General features: G+C 34.5%; 1 protein-coding gene across 4 annotated transcripts in view; it reads right to left on the bottom strand.

The window, feature by feature from the left end:
* LOC106883074 (protein prune homolog 2) overlaps positions 1-3,147 on the bottom strand; it is a 120,744-nt gene extending 117,597 nt beyond the window's left edge. The window contains exon 1 of one of the 4 annotated variants that reach the window (XM_052974338.1): positions 2,478-3,147. The gene's annotated coding sequence lies outside the window, so the exon portion shown is untranslated. Of the gene's footprint in view, positions 1-286; positions 439-2,477 lie in introns of those variants that run through there. The other 3 variants (XM_052974340.1, XM_052974341.1, XM_052974339.1) reach the window with 3 other exon arrangements.
* Positions 3,148-5,903: the final 2,756 nt, after the last annotated feature.

Raw genomic sequence — 5,903 nt, 5'->3', positions numbered from 1 at the left:
TATATATATATATATATGCACTTAAACGTCTGGGCATGAAGTAACAAGCTCTAAGCAGGGCTGACAGTGGAAATGGTAAACATACATTTCCGACTAAATTCTATCGTCAAAGACAAAATAAAAGCAAAATAAAAATCAACGAATATCCATTGCTTCCTTCTTTAAAATAAATAACAAATTCCTCAATGTTCCGCCAGAATTCACAACAAACAAGAACAAGGTCACAACTTGTTGACCGAATATAAAACAAACCATTAAATAAATATTATTAGAATATCGATATTACTTGTTTTTTCCTGTTGTCCCCGTCTCTTTCAGGATAAAGGGTCTTTTCAAAGCAAGGTATTTTAAAGACAGTTTTGATGTCAAGACGTTTCTTCAGACCAATTCCGACACCAGAACCCGTTTACTGATAAAACGACACGGCGTTCAAACACACAAGCAAAACTGTTCCATATCATTGTTTTTATTTTTATTATACATACATTAGTATACTTATATATTATACACGCATATACATATATACATTCTACATATACTTTAAACTGATGAGAATAGATATTAGACCCTGATCTTAGCCTATATCATATACATGCATATATCCTATAATTATTATATACATATTGTACACATATTATATACCTATACATACATATTATATACATATATATACGTATTATATACATATACATATATATATATACATATATATACATGTATATAATACATATATACGTATTATATACATATATATACATATTATATACATATACATACATATATACATATACATACATATTATATGCATATATATACATATTATATACACACATATTATATACATATGCACATAAAAACATACATTGTATATACATATATATTGTATATCTCTTGTATACATACATGATAAATAGATATTCGAAAAGATGGTCACATATTTTCATTAATAATTTTAGCCTAGAATTATTATCACAGTAATAAAATAAAATAAAATTTCTATTGTAATAATTGTTTTGTAAATATTTATTTATCTGTGTTAATCTAATCTTATATTCAGGAATAGATTTCACTTTTTATCTCTTGTTATTTATCAAACAGCTATGAATACTCACAGCAAATATACACAAGTCATCAGCAACAATTCCTTAACATTTGATAATAATGGTTTCCTTTTGTTTTACAGTTCTTTTGGTTCCTGCCAAACTCAAAAGGTAAAAGAAAACCATTGTTTATTGATAGAATAATTATTAGTTTTAGTGGCAACCAACTGCCAGGTAAACCATTCTTATCCGTTAAACAACGACTGAAACCCACGTTTATATTTGAATTATTGCCGTAGAAAAGAAAAAGGAATTGTTGCATATTTTGATAAGAGAGACGTAAATATAATAAAATATGATTTTGGAGAAGATGAGAGGAGAAGAAAAACAGCATCAGATGAGGATTTAGGAAGGCACCATGACAACAAGATCAGAAATCAATTGGAAGAAATAAACTATGGTCATGTTTAATGTAATAATAATAATAACAATGTTGATAGTGGATAGTGTAGGATATTTAAATGTATTTATATAAAAAAAAACCTATCAAGTGTGAAGGGGATTCGAGGCGGATGGGAGAAGAAGAAGAAGCATTCAATGATGAATGGTGAGGAAAAAAAGTTTCGTATCACATATGTTGTTTGGTGGGGAAGCAACAGGGACCGATGGGTTAATTAATTAATTAATAATAGTGTCAGAAGAGTGTATATATCGGTCAGGATGGAAGATAAAAGGAAACGATCCTCAATTCACTTTGAGTTGATGAGGAGTCAACCGATGAGCTAGACATAGCAGCCAATTCCACTCCCAATTCTCCATCACATCTAACAACCAACGGTATTTAAAAAAGACATATTGGACAATGTAACCATGCATGTAGTATGCCAAATAATAATAATAATAAAAAAAAACGTGATGGTCATTGCTGGAACACTTTTGATCATAGGAGATATTGTCTGCTCTATCGGTGTTGATTTGGAGCCAAGAGGCGTAGCGTAAGGAGCAACCCACAAAGTGGCCAACACTCAAGAAGGCACGACCACAGCCTCGAAAGTTCAATTATAATTTAGATTCCTTCTCCAAAACATCATATACATCATCATCATCTCTCTCTCTCTCTCATATATATGATATATATGCGCGTGTGTATTGTATGACAAAGAAAAGGGTTATCGCTCCCACCAGCGGAGGGAAAAAGCATCCGATGAAAAAAGAAGGTAGCGGTGGTTCCAGTTGGGAGGAAACAACGACAGGAACCGCACAAGAACGATGGACAAAGAGACAAATATTCACACACACATATATATCATATACATATATATCGTGAATGTGTGTGCGTGTGTGTGCCATGAAATGCGGCAGTCGAAGATGAAGTTTAGGAAAGAAGAAGCGAGAATAACATAAATATTAGCAGCAACACGTTTCTTTGCCACTTACCTCTTCTCATTTCTTCTCCTGTCGCAGTGAAGCTGGGAAGATCTCACCTCGTTAATTAGCTTTCCTCTCCACATAGGTAAAAAAAAAACGTGTGTGTGCGTGTGCTTATATATGATATATATATATATATATATATGTATATGTGTGTGTGTATGTATGTATAGGTATGTGTGTCTGTGTTTATTGTATGAATGTTACAATAAATAAAAGCAGACAAGATACATAAACAGCCGTGAGAAGCTGTCTCTCTCTCAGTAACGTTGCCACCACCACTAGAAGTAGTAGTACTACTACTTCTACTGTTGCTGCATCACCCTCTATCAGTACTACTACTGCTGCTGCTGCTGCTGATGTTGTACTGTTTTTCTTCCTCCTCCTCCAGCACTCTTCTGAAATCAACAGCTGCTCCTGCTGCTGCCTCACAGGGTCTCAGCTGACCACCACCAAGCACTGTCAAGCGGATGCTCTGCCGACTGGAAGGCTGTTGATGATGATGGGCGTTGTTGCTGATGTTGAATGGTTTCTAAAACATCACAACACAACGCCATGGAATCGGCGATGAAGGGAAAAGTTAGAGATCAATAAATCGATTATGAACTTTGTGCTGAAATGCTATTTATTTGATCAAATCCCGAAAGGATTTCTAAGGGAACTCGGGAAAATCGACCCTGGTGGGATTTGAACTCACTGTACAAAGGGACACAACTAAATACTGCAAGGCGTTTTGTTTTCAGACGCCCAACTAAATTTATTGATTCTCCTCAATGTCAACATAAGGTCCATCAGTTTTCACATTGCACTTTTAAGGAGACCAATACATTCCCTGATCTTTTAATAAACACAGGTTGTTGCATAATAAAAGTTTATGGTCAGAAATATATTTCTTGGCGATTTGGTCACGAGCAACGCCATAACTACCGTCTGCTGCTACCCGCACTTTGGCTGACTTGTTTCAAAGCTTTCTAAAAAGCGCAGCTTGAAAATAGGTCTTTGGAAACGTAGATTATGATTATGTTGATAAAAGAAAAGAAAAAAGGGAATTTTTTAGACGGATTTCAGATCAGTTACTCACCGATTTAATGACCTACTAACTTATTAAAATGCATATCTTTAAATGGCGTTTTGCTGAAATATATTTTCGAAAGTGTAAACTACGTTTAATGTTGACTAGTCAGATATTTATCCGAGGAAGAAAATGGAAAAGGGCTCAAGTTGCGGGAATTGGTAATAAAATTAGGTTAAAGGTGAAACGAAATTCCTTTTTAAAAATGCCTTTTTTCCGCCCAAAGTTTATCAATGTATTCGTAATTTACGCCCTCGAAAAGGTGTCATTGCAGAATTTCATTAAACAAAAAACATGTATTTCTAGAAAGTTAGAGGAAACTAAGTCGAAGCATTAAACTGTAGAAATGCCATTATAATTGTTTTTCATTTTTTATAATTAAAATTTAAATATAACAAAACGTGATATTAATTTCTAAGTTTCTAAACAACAGTATCTTGCTCTGAAAGGATTTTATGCAATTGTTATTTAGTCACGAAATCCCGTATTTTTATATCAAGAACAATTTTTTTCATTCATTCATTCGCATGCATAAGTGATACCTTCTGCTTTTTTTCTTTTTTAGGTTCTGAAAGGTAAAAATCGATGATTCTCGAACAATTGTTGATTTAGTTATAAAATACATTTGAAAATCTTTCCCCTTATTCGTCCCTTTATGCAGGGCTGGTTTACAGGAGACATCAAATCACTCTCGCCCCTGCTTTCTGCTCACAAGGTTGTTGCGTTATGTGAAGCATGCGGAAATAAGAATAAATTGTTGTATTTCTATCTTCTTCCTATTTGAGCCATGGCGACGAACTAACATGTCATCGGCTAATTAGCTTATTAGAACTTTAAAAAAAAAACATTTACTGGGTTTGTCGAATCCAGTTCGGGTGTCGGTAACCATAAAGATACACATTCGATATTATATGTTTGAATTTTAAGAAAAGATACTCTACGATGTAATATTTTCAGTTAGGTTATGCTGTGCGATCTGTTGAATAAAGAATGACTACATTACAATAAAGATATAAACGCATTCCCTATTGCGATATTTCTTAACTGTGGAAATTGTGCAAATCATACGTTGATATAAGTAATGTAGGTCTTTTTCTACAGAAAGAACATCCATGCATACATATTCTAAATACTTGATGCTTCTTTCCCAAAGGTAAATGTTAGAGATGTTTAAAGTGTGTGTAGATATGGTCTATGCACACGCACTTGTGTGTGTGTGCAATGTCCTTCCCTGTGTAACTGGTATTGCGTCCTAGAGACATGTTTTAGCAAAAGCTGAGAAGTGCCTCCTCCCAGTTGTCTTCGAGCACGCCAGATACCAACCCGAAATTCCTTAGCGCCTGTGTTATTGCTAGCTCGTCGTTAGCATTAGATACCTTTCCTCGGCTTGCCTCTGGATCATGTCGATTAGATGGGAACGGTTTACGAGGTGTTTGCCTTATTGGAAGGCGATATTTTGCACAGGCATTGCTTTGAGTGATGGTCACACTCGTCTACGAGTTGACAGCCATTAACTACTTATGTGCTGTGAATGTGTGTAAAATTGGTATTTATTTAAATATGTTTTAAAAACAAAATGGGAATGCCATACAGGATAAAAATGGAAGCTCCTGAAACAGCTTGAACCATATATCAACAGAAGCAGATGATGCAAATTTTGCTTGGGCAAGAGGGCAAGAACCCTAAAAACTTCGCTTGGTTTCCAGGCCTCCTTAAATTCAAAGAGTGAAGTGTTTTGTCATAAGAGAAAAATTCGTATTGAAGACATGAGTTTCCCCGATTGCTGACTCGTGAACAGAAAAGATGAACAAAAACTGATCCTTTTTGGGGGTAAATACAGCTAAAAGCGGTCAAAGGGAGATAACTCAGCCTCACTCAAAAGGGGTTTTCGCTTCAAAGAATTTTGTATTGGTTTTTTTTTTTCACTACCAAGCTGACCAAGTCTGTATTCCATTAGAAAAGAGTTTATGTGCCTCCAGCCACTCACCAACTCTGATGAGTGACCTATACTGCTAAGAGTAATAATTGATGTGAAACCAACGGTAGTTTTCTATCTGGTCATAACCAACAACTATTTAATATATATATACATATATATAGAGAGATAGATAGATATTATGTAAATGTGTGTGTGTGTGTATATATATGTACATATTATGTAGTTCCACAAAGATGGTTGTGTAGTCAAAAACAAAGGTGAAAAAAAAGAGTTTAATGAATGAAGTCCACAGACTCTCATTTGACAGATTCACTTTACAATGCAATAGTGATTGACTCATTAGAAACTTATATAGCCAACAGTGTTATTGTTCAGAATGTGTGTGTGTGTGTGTATTTGTGAGTAGGAAAGAGATAGAATGGTG

Source organism: Octopus bimaculoides, chromosome 18, assembly GCF_001194135.2.
Source record: "Octopus bimaculoides isolate UCB-OBI-ISO-001 chromosome 18, ASM119413v2, whole genome shotgun sequence".
Lineage (NCBI taxonomy): Eukaryota > Metazoa > Mollusca > Cephalopoda > Octopoda > Octopodidae > Octopus > Octopus bimaculoides.
The sequence above is the reverse complement of the archived record's forward strand: the minus strand, read 5'-3'. Positions and strand labels throughout refer to the sequence as shown.